General features: G+C 41.3%; 1 protein-coding gene across 1 annotated transcript in view; it reads right to left on the bottom strand.

Annotated features, from left to right (window-relative positions):
* The window catches only part of LOC129704603 (testis-expressed protein 264 homolog), a 209,912-nt gene that overhangs the window by 32,579 nt on the left and 159,513 nt on the right, over positions 1-17,820 (bottom strand). The window lies entirely within an intron of this gene.

The raw sequence follows: 17,820 nt of genomic DNA on the forward strand, positions 1-17,820 counted from the left end.
TGGTTGAGTGATCCAATTAGTTCTCCACACTGGCTCTTTCCCCAAAGTCCTGCGAATGTTTATCCAATTCTCTCTGGAAAGTTATTATAAAATCTGTTTCCATAACCCATTCAACCAGTGCATTCATGATTCTTTCTATTTTATAACAAAGTCTCGTGATGAGACTACGTGAAGCCTTCGAAGCTTTGTGGTTTCATGCAGCAAACTAATCTGTATGTGAAAACACTAAACAGATAAACCATAAATGGTAGAAAAGACATGGCCATTAACAACATGATGCTAACTTTACATACATGTACATCACCCTTAATTGGACCGCAGTCTCAATTGCCTTTGGGTTAGACAATAGCTCATGCAACACATTGTTCAGAATGCTATCTGCAACCGTCCAGACATGTTCAACGAAATTTTATAACTTGTGAAAGTGCACTTATCTGAGTCTCCTGCGGTTGCAAGAAAGTAATCAAAGGGAATATCCAATCTATTGACTGCTAACGATGAGTGGTAGAGTGAGATTCGAAATAATTTGTGTTCACTCCTGCTTTCAGCTGCTTACACTCTATCCATCTTGAAATAGTCTGCACCAACAGTCTCTTGTGAAACTATTATATAAATATGAAGGAACTTTTCCTTCATCTCATAGGTTCTTAGTAACCTCAGTGTACCTTTTTACATAATAAACACCCCCAATCTCCGATCTGGTGGGTATGCTGTCAACTCCAACTTGTACTCAACCGTGTCTGTTTTATTTTATGTGTTCATTCACATAAAATGCTACCCTCTTGTCAGATATGACCAGACGGAGATTGTGTAAAGACTGTGCTCTTCGTGCTGAAATCAGTGTCATAAGCATGACTAACTTAAAAGTAACTGCTCCATTAGGGATACATCTGATGATAATCTGCATAAAAATTTATACTGATTACACATTCCACACTACTTTGTATCTAGCCTTTAGAGTGTTCATATATAAGACACCTTCCATAACCTTAGTTATCAGTGGATGAGAACCAATCATTTATTGTCCCACATAGTACTAGTTACAACGACAAAGCAGTACGAGCAGTGTTAATTGCGCTATAACATGGTTGCTTCTCTTAAACCCAAACTGAAAGAACACCACAAACCTCTGCTACTTCTGTTTAAAAGTAGCTCACATGTGTCTCTTCACAAAACTTTCCATACAACCATACAGTGATAGATGCACGAGAAATAGGTTGAACTAGCCACCGCTCGTGTCTTCGAGCAAATATAGGAGCTTCTTTCAGCGGACTTATTTACAATGGAAGCCCTGGTTGAGTAGGCCAATTTGGCACTACTATAATTCATGTTGCCTCATCTTGAATTATCTTAGGAGGCATCTACTGATAAATACCCTGAGTCTTATCTGTGGGTAGGGTCCGAGACATATCTGCAGAGTTTATGACAAAACCTAAATATGTAACAGATAATGCTGGCTCCAGTATGGACTTTCCTGGATGAATAACAAACCCTAGATATTTTAGGAAAGCCTTGGTTGCTGAAACTGCTAACTCTGTGACACCTGTGACTCTCTACCACTACCCCTCCTCCATCCTCCATGCTTCTAGATTGCACACTTAATGTAAAGATAATTTGAAGGCAATTCATGGGTGCTGATAAGGAGCCTGGTGGTAGATGTTAACTGAAAAGTTGACTTAAAGGGAGATTTTAAAGTAAGCCTGCGTTTTACCATATGCGTGGTTACCCTTTTCTCAGTGACTGCATTAACACCATTGAATCAGTAAGCAGTGGGTTCAAGCTGCAACATGGTGTAATCACACATGAAAAGAACTGAAGCTGTGCTACTTTCTGATTGAAATAAATCCTTTCAGATGAGGGGAATATTTTTTTAAGAGCAGCATGAAAGTGCTTCTGATGATCTGTACAAACACTTATTCTTCAACTAACACCAAGTTATCTGGCACTGCCACATTGGTGTCTGTGGCACATTGAACGGTGCATGAAATGAGAATACATTTCATAAGTATTTCATTTGCCACAAAATGATTTATGGTGCCCTGAATTTGTGAAAGGTACAAAATAAATGTTATATTTTGTATTGTGCATCAGGATGTCAAAATACATTGTTTAAAATCTGAATGCTCACACCCTTGGGATTCCTAAAATGGATCCTGAGTTTCCATAGGCCATTCCCCTGTGCTGCCACATCTGTATCCACAAATACAACAAATGTTCTATACATGCTTTATATATGTATATATAAAATGCAAGATTACATACAAATCACATGGAAAATCTGGCAGTGGGTATACTTAAGCACAATTGACGATATGACAAATATCAGTACATGTCCTGCCCCAATAAACGTAACCTCTGAAGTCTAAAGAGATACTACAATAGACTATTATTATTATTATTATTATTATTATTATTGTAAATATATGTGAGTTTGTGCATATATACACACTGAACTTTTTTTTTCTCTCTTGTTTATAATATTATTTACAGTGTACTATGTTTACATATTCTGTTGTGCTGCAGCAAGTAGGAATTTTATTGTTCTATCTGGGACATATGACAATAAAACACTCTTGACTCTTGAACAGAAATACAGAGGCTACACTGCAAGATGCAAACTACTGGTTCGCCGCAAAAATAGGATGGCCGGGTTACAGTTTGCCAAGTTACTTAAAAGAGCAACCGCAGTTCTGGAAAAATGTTTTGTGGACAGATGAGGCAAAGATGATCATGTCAGAGTGATGGCAAGTGCAAAGTATGGAGGAGAGAAGGAACTGGCCAAGATCCAAAACATACCACCTCATCTGTGATACACGGTGGTGGGAGTATTATGGCTTGGGCATGTATAGCTGCTGAAGGTATTGATTCACTTATCTTCATTGATGATACAACTGCTGATAGTCGTAGCATTATGGATTCTGAAGTGTATAGACACATCCTATCTGCTCAAGTTCAAACAAATGCCTCAAAACTCATTGGCCGGTGGTTCATTCTACAGCAAAACAATGATCCCAAACATACTGCTAAGAACAGAAGTTTTTCAAAGCTAAAAAAATGGTAAATTCTTGAGTGGCCAAGTCAATCACCCGATCTGAACCCAATTGAGCATGCCGTTTATATGCTGATGGATTTTCAGGGGGAGAGGGAGAAAGCTGGAAGGGCGGAGGAGCAGGACAAAGCCTGGCAGGTAATTTGATACAGGTGAGCAGGGTTTTTGATTGGCAGATGGTTGGACAAGTCAGAGATGAAAAGATAGATGGTGCGAGATAAAAGGATTGGAGTGTGAATTGTGAAGCTGTGGGAAGGGAGGGAGAGGGAGGGAGGGGGGGAGGGGGGGGGGGGGGGGGGGGGGGGGGGGGGGGGGGAGAGGGGAGAAATGGGTGCAAGTCCAGGTAGGGTACAGGGGAGGGGAAGGTGAACAAGGAGGGGGGAATGTGAGCGGAGAGGGGGAGGGTTTTGTTGTGACCTAAAATTGGAGAATTCAATGTCCATACAGTTGGGTTGTAAGAGTGTGGCCTCACTCAGGCAATGGAGGAGGCCCAGGGCAGTGAGTTCAGTATGGAAATGGGAAGAAAAATTAAAGTGGCCCAGGACAGAAAGGTCAGTAAGGTGGTTTGTGAGGGTTAGAGGGAATACAGTCATGAGGAGAGGCAATACCATTAAATGCATGGACATAGCTAAGAATTTTAAAATAAAGGTGTTGTGTAAAGGCTTCCAATGGTGGTCTGGAACTGTGGGGATGGATGGATGGATAGTGTTCGTCACTGACAGACATGGAGTCTAGCCCTGCTTGAAGCCATACCCGCATATGTGGAGTAGTTTGTTTTCTGCAGCCACTGGTCAAAGTCATTCAGAACGTTCTCAGACGCAGCTCGAGGTGCCTTTGTTGACCAGATAGGGAGCAGTATGGAGACATCCTCTACCCCCAGTACATGCAGTGAGGCGAATGCCAGGTTTTTAGAGGTGTTTAGCCATCAAAAGACATAAATGCGGTGTCACAAGAAGTTTAATGATCTCAAAGTCATGCACCAACAAATCCCACCAATTACTGCATCATTTGCCTCTGGGGCGGGAGATTGCAACCTTCACGTGGTCGATGAATGCAATCAACCTGGTGTGCACAATCAAATAAGATCAAATAGAACTTGTCCTACAACTTTAGGCTGTGCACGCCATACGCAGATGAAGATTTGCCGTTCATACTGCTCTATGCTCAAATCATACCGTCCCATCATTAGATCAATCATTCACATGTCCCATCATATCCCCACATCATTAAATCGTGGTCACATCTGCTTCTCACCACTCCCATACCCTGCCAGTTATTCAGCTATGACAGCAACATCATGTTGATACTTTGCCACAGGCTAAGTAACACACCCTTCATGGAGACAGTGACACACAATCAATGCAGCTACAGCAGACCAGCAGGATCCAGCCTAGCTCCAGCCAGGAGAATAGTGTTTGCAATTAGTGGCATAGCTGCCATAGATTTGACGTATTCTCTGTCCAAGAAGAATCATGGCTAGAACACGGGTACTCTGCACTCTACCTCCATCAACAGACTAAGATGTATCCCACTCACATTAGGGGACATTTAGACTTTTGTGTGATGCCAAACTTGTAATTTATGTTTCTTATTGTATCTAATGTCTACACTACCACCCTTTCATTGACAAAAAACATAATGTTGTACATCCATCTATAACAAATATCCCACCAGGCTGCCTATTAGACTGTGCAACCATCTATGGTTAACTCCTACCTCCTCCATGTTACACTGGACATCTGACAGATTATTATGAATATCATAGCAGTTTCCCATCCATCTTTTAATGAATACATTGGTATTGTTGCTTTCAACATCTGGTTAGTTTCCTGCTAGGGTAACCAAGAAGTTACTGGGCTGCATTTCACTACATTTTGGTTTACTCTTTCTGCATTTTGTGTTGAATCCTGTTTTGCAAATTCTGGGGTAAATAAAGGTGATGTGATTCTCCTGTCTGCAAAAATTGGACCCTCGACTTGCTCATTGGTAGACTACGAACTGTATGAATTGTCTACACTTCCTCCTCAATAACCATCAAAACAGAAGCAAATCAAGGTTGTGTGCTCAGTCCCCTGCTCTACTCTCTCTATTACCATAACTATGTAGTCAGACACAGCACCAAAGTGATCTTTAAATTCGCCAACGATACCACCATTTTGGACAAATAACGGATAATGATGAATCAAATTACAGGTGAGAACTTAAAACTCTTATTGAATGGTGCCGGAACAACATTCTAGTTTTCAACGTCAGCAAGGCTGAGAAGCTTCTGGAGGGGAAATGTTAAGTGTACACTGACTTTGAACTTTTCATTTACCATTGGTATTTCAAGAGAAGGGAGAAGCTGTGGATAATTCCATGATGTCTGTGGCCGGAACTTTCGATTATTATCCTAAAACTCAATGATGAATCATCTGAATATGAAATGTTAACAAAAAAAACCCAAGTAGTCTCATTAACACAGGGTGTAGAAACACATAATCCAGGAAGGAGCAAGTATCCTGTGCATCACCACCAATTACCAGCACCGTGTTTATGCTTGTCTAAGATGAGAACAATGCCAGACGTGGGCACCCAACCTGCTTCCTCTGGTTGGAAGCATACGTTGTTCAAGCGTCAGTGTGCAACAGTGAAGGGTAGTCTAAATAATTTGGCTGCACTTTAGAGATGGGAGGCATTTGACAAAACTGCACACACACAATTAATAGAACTGACTAAAATGCATGAATTTGGGAGCAACTTTCCTTATGGGCTGGAAATTGATTAAAAAATAAGAATTTTACTCCTCTGGGCTTGGAACTGAGCACTCAGCTTTAATTATTAGATCTGAATGAAGAATTAGAGTACAGCATGTTTCCATCTATGAATGATATTAATTCAAGAGGTAGAGATTAATTAGAATAAATGGAAGCAAAAAGTGAGAAATTCACACATACATACACATTGAGTATGCAGGAAATACTGACATGAATGAAGTTCATTCTGAGAATATGTGTGAGGTCATTTACTTCAGAATCGGTGGAAACAGAATTAATTATTTTCTTTTGCTGAGAAGCTAGAAACTGCACAACAATGAAGATTTAGGTATCCGTGCACACTAATCAGTTCTTAAATTAATGCTGAAAGTTCTCCCAGAATTATGATAGGAAATGTTTGGAGATAAGGAAACACACACCAAATTAAAGACTGACTCGAAAAGGAAACAAAGTACAGGTTATAGTGTTACAGCTACAGAGGATATGGATAATGAGGAATCACGGAAGAGATACATTGGGCGTGTGGAGCTGAAGAGCCTTCATATGACAGACTAGGATTTGGATAACACGGCATTCAGAGTTTAGATCTGAGGGAGCCCACCATGTGAAAGACACACATGATTTAGAGAGGAGGAATCTCATCATGAAGGGACAGACTGAGGTTTGGAGCTCAAGGAACTCTTCACAAGACAGAATAAAAGTGGAGATGGGTATTAGGATGGTTTTGGCACAATCTGCACATGTTTTGGGTGAAGGCACAAAACCTCGACATGATTGGTAGTTTTACTTGTGTTTCTTTTTTGATGACGAGTCAGCACTCACGTCAGTCTGCCTCCGCCATTCATACGAGAAGAGATCAATTATTTTCTCAAGAAATAAACTCTTCATATTCTTCACCTCATTTATTATTCAAACCTCCACAAATTGTCTTTGCCCTTTAATTGAATGACTGCCCTGGTTTTCTCTAGGTGGTTACACAACAATACCCCTCATGATTGAATGATATTATGCTTCAAGATAATATAGAAAAGGTTAATTACATTGGAAATTATTAGGCATTATTACTATGAATGATTAATTGAATTTTATACGTTTTAATCACAGAACATTCTGGTCACTGAACATCTGTACATTATTCTGGATCTGGAAGCCTCATTATCTTTTAACATCTTTAAACAACCACCATTAGAAAGACCTCCACAGAGAAATAGCAGCCCTACGTTTGTACATTTCCCAGCAGCCTAGGCAAGTGATCCTTTTCAACATCCATCGAGAAGTCCTTTTCTATAACTCAACCTTCACAGGACATTAAGAATGACCCTTCTTTACAAGGCAATGGAATGCACCGATCTAAAGTACACAGCTTCAAGGAGATGTCCAAAAATGAACTTTAAGTAAGCCTTTTGGGGTTCCCCTCTTACAAGGTGTGTCATGGTTTGCTCGTCAGATACCATATGTGCCTCTTAGGATTCAAGATCAGGTCACATTATGGGGTTTATTTAGACTTCTGTATGAACTATTCTTTCTGTGGTGAAGCCATTTATGTAACATATTAAAACCAACAGTTTAATGAATTCTCTAATATTAATTATTGCTGAAATTACATTGTAAGAAACAAAAGTCCCTCCCTCTTATGTAGCTGCCCAACAGGTAATTTATCTGAATTTGTGGAGCAGAGTGCAACATAGCAAAATGACCTAAACTAGGAAAAATACTGCAGAATTAAAAAGGCTTAGATGCAGAGTCTGTGTGGAATTAGATTGCTGCAAACAAACTGGTTATTCGGCCCAGCTGGTATAGAAACAGGGAATGCCAGAAATACTCAGCCGGTCAGGCAGCATCTATGGGGATGCAGAGAGAGAAACAGGGTTGACATTCAGACAAAGAACCATTTATTCTCATTTGGAGACACAAGGGATTGCAGATGCTGGAATCTGGAGCAGAAACAAGAGGAGGAACTCAGCAGGTTGAATAGCATCTGTGGGCATGGAGGGATGGTCGCCATTTAGGGTCAAGACCCCTGCATTGAGACAGAGGGTAGAGGGGAGGTAGCTGGTATAAAGAGGAGAGGGGAGGGGTGAGGCATAAACTAGCAGGCGATAGATGGAACCAGGTGACAAACGTGATGGGCAGATATTGCCAGGCAGGCTTGATACTCATTTGCAGTCTTATTTTAGATTTCAGCAGTCTTTTAATTTTTGATTTGTATTTTATGCTGGAGTTTAAACTTTACTGACCCCCATCTCGCTGCCGTGCCCATTCAACTCTCTCTCCTCTTTCCTTTTTCCACATTCATTATATCCCTCCATGCATCATGTCCACCAAAAGATAACTGCTGACTAACAAAGTGACAAAAAATAAACATGTAAATTTATTTTGTATGTCAAAATTTGTACGTTTTGTAACTTTATAAGAAAATGAAAGTAAAATTAATTTAATTTCTAATCTGAAGAGGGCAATTTAATCGTGTTGGATCAAGAGAGAGCCTTCAAGCCTCGCTGGAAACCTGTATGACTCAGTTTATCGCAGTCCAGGTTGCTGCTATATTCATCTCCACAGTGTCAGGGATCAGTGACAATTATCCAGCTAAGCTCTGTCATTTTTCTTCCAGTGGTCAAGGACCAAATGCTGAAAGTTTGACTTGATAGAATATAGAAAATGCTCGAAATACTCTGAAGGCCACTCAATGTCTGCAAAGGGCTGTGGTGCATGTCCAAGTGCAGGCTGTGCCATTACCTTTTACAGATGCTGACTGGACAACTGTGGATTCTGGCTTTGTGTCAGACATCTGACAGATATCATGCAAGACCCAGGTGTACTGACTGGAACATTAGCTGTTAGCTGTCAACACCTTCTGGATGGGTTGCAAAATCAAATGTATTATTTTTTAAAAGGCCACCTTTTCTCCTTCATTCCCCTGGCATTCCACAAGCAGGACGGAATTTCCCTTAGGCATAAGCCAATAGCACCTAATCATAAAATTGTACTCTGTTGTTTAGTGCCAACCCATCCCCAGTTAGACTCACAAATTGCAAAATGAAATTTCTCATGAAAATTCATTAACACCCTGCTGGCTAGATACTGGAGATACATAGTGTTCCCATGGCAACTCAGATCTTCTGCTCTAATTATCTATAATGGTCCTAGTCCCAGCCACTGACAAGCCTATGCTAGAGAAGAGGGTGCTGTTTACACCTCTGAACAAAACAAAGGATACAATTTTAATCCGATGTCAGTAGGAAACCATCAGATCAGCCATCTGATTCACTCTCCATTGACTTCACAGGAAATAAGGAACACATAATTTGGCAAGGGATCTGATATATCAACTCCATGAAAGACCTGCTAAGAATAAGCAGAGAAACCTGGCATCACAAACACTCCCAGCTTTCATCCTCATTCTGTCTCTCTTCAACCGGAATCTGCTTATCGACCAGTGGCACTAACGTCAGTGAAGTGCTTTGAGAGGTTGATCATGGCGCAAAGCAACTCCTACCTCGACAAAAATCTGGACCCACTGCAGTTCGCTTACCGCCACAACAGATCAACGATGGATGTGATCTCGCTGGCTCTCCACTCCGCTCTGGACCACTTGGACAACAAAAACTCATATGTCAGGCTGTTATTCATTGATTACAGCTCGGCATTTAGTACAATCATCCCCTCCAAGCTGGTTACCAAACTTGCAGAACTGGGTCTCCACGCATCACTCTGCAATTGGATCCTCGACTTCCTCATTCATAGACCACAGACTGTTCGAATTGGTGGAAAGGTGTCAGCCTCGATAACAATCAGCACGGGAGCACCTCAAGGCTGTGTGCTCAGCCCCCTGCTGTACTCACTCTATACTCATGACTGTGTGGCCGGTCATAGTGCGAACTGTGGAGGACTCTCTCTAACTTCTACAGGTGCACAGTAGAGAGCATGCTGACCGGTTGCATCGTGGCTTGGTTGGCAAATTGAGTGCCCAAGAGCGGAAAAGACTACAAAAAGTAGTAAACACTGCCTAGCCAATCATCGGCTCTGACCTCCCTACCATCGAGGGGATCTATCACAGTCACTGCCTCAAAAAGGTTGGCAGTATCATCAAGGATCCGCACCATCCTGGCCACACACTAATCTCCCCGCTACCTTCAGGTAGAAGATACAGGAGCCTGAAGACTGCAACGTCCAGGTTCAGGAATAGCTACTTCCCCACAGCCATCAGGCTATTAAATTCAACTCATACAAAACTCTGAACATTCATAGTCCATTATCTGTTTATTTGCACTTTATCTGTTTATTTATTCATGTGTGTATATATTTATATAATGGTATATGGACACACTGATCTATTCTGTATTATTCATACCTACTATATTCTGTTGTGCTGAAGCAAAGCAAGAATTTCATTGTCCTATCTGGGACACATGACAATAAACTCTCTTGAATCTTGAATCTTATCCTACCAGCCCATCCCCAAACTGACCCCTGGCGGAGAACCGCAGACGGCCGATCACAGTGGGGTAAGAGACTCGTTGGACAAACTACAGGGAGCCAGTGGAGAGATGACAGCATGGTATTAGTAAACATGGTGGTGGGTGGAGGACAGGGAATAGGGAGGGTAGGATAAGAAGGCAGATATCTCACATTCTACAATCTGTACACAGAACCACTTCTCATGATATGCAGTGTATGTCCTTTGACCCAACATTGCAATCTATGTCCTGGGTCGTCCTTCCTCTGTTCATTGGTCCTCACACAACCTCCCTGGAATGCCACAGACATTGACTGACCCTCCTGGGATCAGACTCCTGGTGCCAACTGACCCTCCCTACAATTATGAGCCCTGGGCTCCAGTGCCCACCAATGGACCTGTGCCCTAGAACGTATTCCCCACAGTCCGCGCACTACTTTGCTTGGGATTTGTGGCCTGAACTCCTCATTATGCTCCAGGAGCCACCCTTTCAATACTTCCCCAAAACAATCTCTCCACTGACTCCAAATCGCTATCTCAGCACCCCCAAATCCACAGTGAAGGTCCACCAGCCTCATGCTGGGATTTCCCAGAAAGAGTTGCCAATACTCTCCTGTGAGCTACTCCACTGAACACATCTCCTATGATCATCTGTGCCTGAAATCTGTCTACTGATTCTTGCATGTCCACTGCCACTGTGAAAGCTGCAGTATGACGAAGGTTAGGATAGGTGTACAGCACAGCAACCTTTAGGCATTCATTGACATACCCCAATGTCTTGCGATGGGTATTACTTGACGCACGCTGCAAGGTTCTTGATATTAAAGGATAAAATAGTATGTAGGTTTACTTGTATTAGTGTTGTTGCATTTGTATATTAATGTCTTGAGAACATATTGTTATTGATGATAAAAAAATTAGAAAGTGCGAACAATTTCAATTTATAAGATGTTGGTGAGGCGACAAATAGAGTATTGTGTTCAGTTTTAGGCACAATGTTATAGCGAGAGGTTGTCAAGCTTGGAAGGGTTCAGAGAAGATTCACCATGATGTTGCCAGGCCTTGATGGATTGAGCTATAGGGAGAGGTTGAGTAGGCTAGGACTATCCTTCAAGCACAGGAGGATGAGGAGTGATCTTATAGAGGTGTATAAAATCAGGTGAGGAAAAGATCGGGTAAACGCACAGTTCTTTTAAACCACTGCGTCTCTTTCCTACTTCTGGATCCCTTATAATCGCTAAACTTTCATTGCCAAACACTTCCTTATGGGCCTGAAAATCACTTTGATATATTTTACAATGTTATAAATGTCAAACAAAAGCAAATTGATGTCATTGTTCAAACAGACTTCTTCAATGCCATATGCTAATTCTATAATTTGGAAATTTTCTTTAAAATGTCTCCCTCTTGTGCAGTTGGATGCTAGTTGTATTTATGCTTTGTTTAACTTTGCTCAGTCCTGAACATTTGAAAATCTGCCCTGTTTTGATCATTGGTGTTTTGTCCCAACTTGCCCCATTTCCACATGGACTATAAAACCAATCAGGCTGATTTCCAGTTTAAAATTACACATCATCAACCAGCATCTCTCTGCTACAACCCTCAGTTTAAAAACAGTCTCAACAAAATATTACCTAAATACTTTCTTCAACTGGGATTCTTGAAGATCGACTTCTCATCTCATGCTTCTGCATGATGTACATGACAATACAAATGTTTAGGTTTATAGGATACCAATCAGTGTGGGAGATGCTGGATATCTGAATAAGTTTAAATCATATGAATGAGTTCCCTATATCACAGCTGTCAGTTCATTTCAAAACAAAAGGCTGTAACGCTTTGTGGGCTGATTCAAAAGTTGCTATGTAGATGCAGGATCTTTAAGTACCTGATACGCTTTCTCTAGTTCTACATTAAGGCTAATCCAACAGCAGTGTCACACTGTGACCCTTTTCTAGTTGTGAAGCAGATTACTAAATCCTCACTAAATCAGATGATAAATCAATGAACCAAAAATGTCCAAATCACTGCTTCAACATCAGCTTCCCCCTCACTGATCCTTTTACTTGGGATGTTTTGCTCTGATTGTTAAATGAATGCAAGTGCATAAATGACACATCTACTTACTGTTCATCCTCAGTTTAAGGTGGCATTAAATCAGGAGGTTTCTCTGATCAGCCAGTATTATTTCTGGGTCACATTGCAGATGACCAAACATTGGAAAAATTGAACAGAGACCAAGACTTTTCAAAAGATGTTTTGATATTCTGCTGTAAGTAGCACCCCTGATGGTTCCACATTTTAAGGCAGAATCCTCGTGCCTTCTTGGAATCTAAACCCTTTGTTCAGCTTCTTCTCATCATGTGTGCAAGAAATCTGCCGAACCTGACTCATTGTCCCGGAGCACTCTTCTTTGTTGAAGCTCACATTTACTTTAATGCTGGATGATTGCATTAATGCTGCAGCCTCTGGTCAGCTTCTTTCACCCTAGGGTTTATAGGCTTAAATGTGAACTGCCTTGAAGCTGAATAACATTAAATAGCTCTCACAATCCTGCCTGCAGTCATTTTTGGAAAGCTTACGTATGGTTTGCATGCACTTCTGCCTCCAGGCACAATAACATGATCTGTGATAAAGCCCTTTTAACCCATTTTGATCCAGGACATCGACTTCCAGTTGTTAAGTAGGTCGCGTTTCCTATCCTCATTGATTACTATCAAGAGTTAGACTGGTGTGCTGAAGAAGGGTCTCGCTCCAAAACGTCACCTATTCCATAGCTCCATAGATGCTGCCTCACCTGCTCAGTTTCTCCAGCTTTTTTGTCTACCTTTGATTTTCCCAGCATCTGCAGTTCTTTCTTAAACATCACTGAGGATGAAGTGTTTCTGTCAATTCGAACAGACTGAGGATCCAATTGCAGAGGGATGCTCAGATACCCAGTTCTGTGAGTTTCGTAACCAGTTTTTTTTTTTAGGCAGAATCCTCTTGTGCCTCAATTCTGGGGGTGCGCTCTTCAGTTGCTGCCCATATGCAGGAAGAAGTAGCACCACTGAATGGTCGGATTTCCCGAAGTGGGGGCGAGGGATAGAGCGATAGGCACCCTTGATGGTCGTATAGCAGTGATCAAGGGCGTTTAATTCTCTGGTGTTGCAGGAGACATGTTGATGGTAGTTTGGGAGGGATTTTTTCAGGTTGGCTTTGTTGAAGTCCCCGGCTATGGTGGCAAATGTCTCGGTATAAGCTGTCTGGTCATAGAGAGATACTGCATAGAAACAGGCCGCTTGATCAACTGAGTGAGTCTGTACCAACCAACAAATACCTAATTGCATGAGTCTCCTTTTATATTTGCCTTAGATTCTCATCAACTACCCCAGATTCTATTGCTCACCTGCACACTAGGGGAAATTTACTTCCCCAATTAACCTACCAAGTTGCACGTCATGTGGGAAGAAACTGGAGCACCAAGGGGAAAACCGAGCATTCATAAAGAGAATGTGCAAACTCCAAGACAGCTCCTGAGTTCAGGACTGAACATCTGGTGCTGGGGAGCAGTGGCTCTACTAGTTACACCACTCACTACCCCATTATGATGAATATATTTCCAGAAGCCAGTCTTATTGTAACATAGAATATGGAACAGTATAGCACAGGAACAAGCTATTCAGTCCACAAAGTCTGTGACAAACATGATGCCAAGTTAATCTCCTCTGCCTGCAGGTGATCCATATTCCTCCATTTCTTGAAAATCCATGTGCCTCTCTAAAAGCCATTTTGGCATTGTCATATTTGCTACAACTACCATCCCTGGCAGCATGTGGAAGGCACGCACCACCAGATTCTAGGACAGGTTCTTCTCAAAGTTATCGTACTCTTGAATGAATCTCTCACAAGCTAAGGAAAGTATTCCCGACCCCCCAATCTACCTTGTTACAGATCTTGCTTTTTTTAATCAGCACCTTTACTGTAACTGTAAAACTACATTCTGCACTCTTTCTTTTCTCTTTGTTATACTCATGTGTGGTTTTGATAGCATGCAAAACAAAGGTTTTCACTGTAAAACCAATACCAAACAATTAGTGGATAGTAAAAGTCAAAGCACTGAAGGTAGCACTGGAATAAGTAATCAGCTGAACCCCAGTTAGTGAGATAGAAGTGTCTGATAATAATGGTGCAAGGAAATTCCACTTTCTTTGGGAAGTTACTTTGAGTGAAAGGAGGAGGTGAGATCGGCATCAGAGTTGCTTGTCAATCTAGGATTTCTGTTCTTTATTTTGCAGGGGAGAAGAAAGTTTCTATTTGGCTCAAGCTCTGGCAATTAGTATGGGAGCAGCCCTCGCTCCTTTTCACACGTCTCATGAAGTTCAGTTTGACATGCTAATTAAAAAAATACATCAAGTGTAGGTATGAATAGGGATTCTCAACCCAACCAAAATTAGCATACTGAAGTTAACCATCTGCTGATTAATAGTCTACCCAGCAAGCAGACTGCATTCTGCTGGGATGCGTTATATAACCGTAAAACACAGATGGGAGCATTAACAAAATTCATTAAGTGCCCTGAACTGAAATTCTTATGCAGAGCAGGTATAATTTTAATAATAGAGTTTTAAGAATCACAAATGAATATAGGGACAAGGCAACAAATAATATATTTAGGAGACAGAAATATCTAGAACATTAATGCAGAGCTTTAAATATATTAAAGGCATGGGAATTGCAGATTTTAAAAGGATTGAAGGAATAGAAACATAAAATAGAATTGATCTAAATTTGCTCAACATATTGAAGGCTAGAATGTGACACGTAACTATATTACACTGCAAGATTGGTTCCCGCACATATGCACATGTACACTTTGTAGATTCTTAAAGTCATCTCCACAAGGACTGTCTGTGTCTGCTGCTTGCAGAACTGACAATCTTGGAAGGGGTGAAGTAATTCCATTGTAAACTTTCCTGAATCACTGGTATCACAATCCAGGAAGACCTCTTAAATAGTGGCTTCAGGATTCTAGCTTTAACAATCTGGTTGATTTGCATTCAATATACAAATTTGGAACAGGAGTAGCCACTCAGCCCCTGATGCCTGTGCTGCCACTTAATAAAATCATCTCTGTACTAGTTGTGAATTAGCTGCATTCCTGTCTCCTTGTGGTAACTTTTTGCCGCTCCCCGCCTGGACATCAATTATCTATCAACTCTCCATTAAATATAGACAAAGACTTGCTTCTACAATCCTTTGAGAGAGACAGTTCCAAAAGCTCATGAAACTTTCACACCTTTTCCTTAAATGGGTGAACCTTATCTTAAAGTGGAATCCAATTTTAGATTCTTGCAAAAAGTGGGGGCATCCTCTTTACATCCTCCCATGAAGACCTCTCTGGGTCTCATGATTAAATTAAGTCTGAGCTTGTCTCAGATTGTACTGATTACCAATGCTAAAGTAACTGTGGGGTGGAGTTTCTCCTTTTCTCCTTTTGACACATTTGCCTTTTAACATGATTTGGTGTAACACGAGAATTCTTAAGAACACAGCTATTGCATTACAGTACAATTCCTGTACACAATCTCGTTGCAGTGAGGGGGAGACAATTGTCGGAGATGAGGGGACTCTGAACACTGGATCCTTAGAACACACTGGTGTGAGTCTTTGCGAAGCATGTTAATACAATGCAAAAGTTTTTCTTTGAATAAGGGTCCTATTAATTATTCCTCCAGAAACTATCCAAACACTTTGATTATGAGACTAGTTATGAGCAAGCTCTGCAAGAATCTTGCCCACATTAGTTTGCACAGCTCAGGGATATTATTCTCTACTCGGCTCAGATCAACATTAACTGAAGCTGGCTTTCCATGTGGAGCAAACGTTTGAAATCCTGGGAGTACAGTGCTAGTGCCAGCACGACAAGCAGGGGGCAAACAAGAGTAGAAATAGCTGGAAACACACCATAGATCAGGCAGTATTTGTGGAGGGCAGCTTGACCTGACCTCTGTTTTTATACTCTGGTTCTGCAGTTTTTTTATCTTAAGTTTCTGACTAAGGGCACAGATAATGAATGTTCCAAAGCATATGCAGGGCCACCACCTATTTTCCAGCAACTCATCGTCTGGCATCTCCTTTAATCCAGACAAAATTATGTGAGCGCACTTAAAATTCCCTGGACGGACACAGATGGTATTGCATGTGACATACGCTCTTTCGGTATGTGTCCCAATGTTCTGGAAGATTTATTTGTTTACATCTGCAGTTGTTGGTGATGATCGCTCAGTTTAGTGCAATTCTTGCACCCTCCAAGATACCCTGCAAATGCTGCTCAGCATTGAGGTGATGTCATTCATGTGTCTGTCTGAGTGCTTTCTCTTCGATGCGAAATCTATAATTTTATAGATTCGAAATCTATTATTCTCCAAATAATTCTGAATAAAGCAGTAGTTTTAGCTCACCGTGGATTTAGGAAGCGTATTGATTCTCACCTGGTGGATTCTGGTTAAAGCTGTCCATTTGATTACAATTTGATTTCAGTTGTCCTTCCCAATTAAAAATTGAAATATTGATATTTGTGATTAAACAAAATACTGAGTGCCATTGTTAAGTCTTGCTGAAGACTATGAGGAATGGCACTGAAGTTTAAACCTCTGTACCTCAATTTCTATTGCATTTAAAATAATTTACTAATTCATTAACCCAGTGATAGACAGCATAAAACCTGCCCTTTGAGCCATCTTGTTCATGCTGGCCAAGATACCGATGTATAATACCCCTATTTGCCTGTGTTTGGCCCATATCTTGCTAAATCTGTCCTCCCCACATACCTGCCCAAATGAACCTTAACTGTTGTTATTGTTCCTACCTCAACCATTTCCCCCGACATGGCTTGGAGATGGTTGCCTGCCTTATGCAACACTCCTCTCACCCTACCTGGTGAAGTGCTGTTGCTGCCATTTAACTGGGTTGAGTGTTGCAGGTGTGCCTGTTGGCCCCTGCAGAGCCTAATCCCTGGAGGAAGGGGTGAACCATTGATGCAAATCTCGAGAGGATCAGCATCAGTCATCCGGTGAGGGACATACTTCACATCAGCTGTCTCTGCCGATATGCCCAGCATTCAACCAAAAATGGGAGTTATGTATTAGCTTCAGAAAGGCAGGTGAATATGTGGGGAATGGAGGGGTGTGCATCATTGGCAGTCAGAGGAGATTAGTTTAATTTGGTGTCATGTTTGGCCAATATTGGGGCAAGTTGTCTGCTCTTGTGCAGTACTGTTCTTTATTCTATGAGGAAACATCCTCTCCATATCCTGCCAAAGCGCATCAGGATCTTTTAGTTTTAATTGAATTCCCTATTACTTTCCAAACTTCTAGATTATATTGCCTAGCCTGCCTATTTTTTCTTTAAAGGCAGTTCACCCATTGCAGGTATTAGCTGAATAAAAATTCTCTGTCCCAGAAGCATTCATTTTGACATTGACATAGAGAGTCATCCAGTCAAGCTGGTCATTGAGTCCAGGCTGACGTCAACCATCTATATACTCTTACCCCATTTTATTCTCCCCAGATACCCAT

The sequence above is a fragment of the Leucoraja erinacea genome, chromosome 16 (assembly GCF_028641065.1).
Source record: "Leucoraja erinacea ecotype New England chromosome 16, Leri_hhj_1, whole genome shotgun sequence".
In the NCBI taxonomy this organism is placed as follows: domain Eukaryota; kingdom Metazoa; phylum Chordata; class Chondrichthyes; order Rajiformes; family Rajidae; genus Leucoraja; species Leucoraja erinaceus.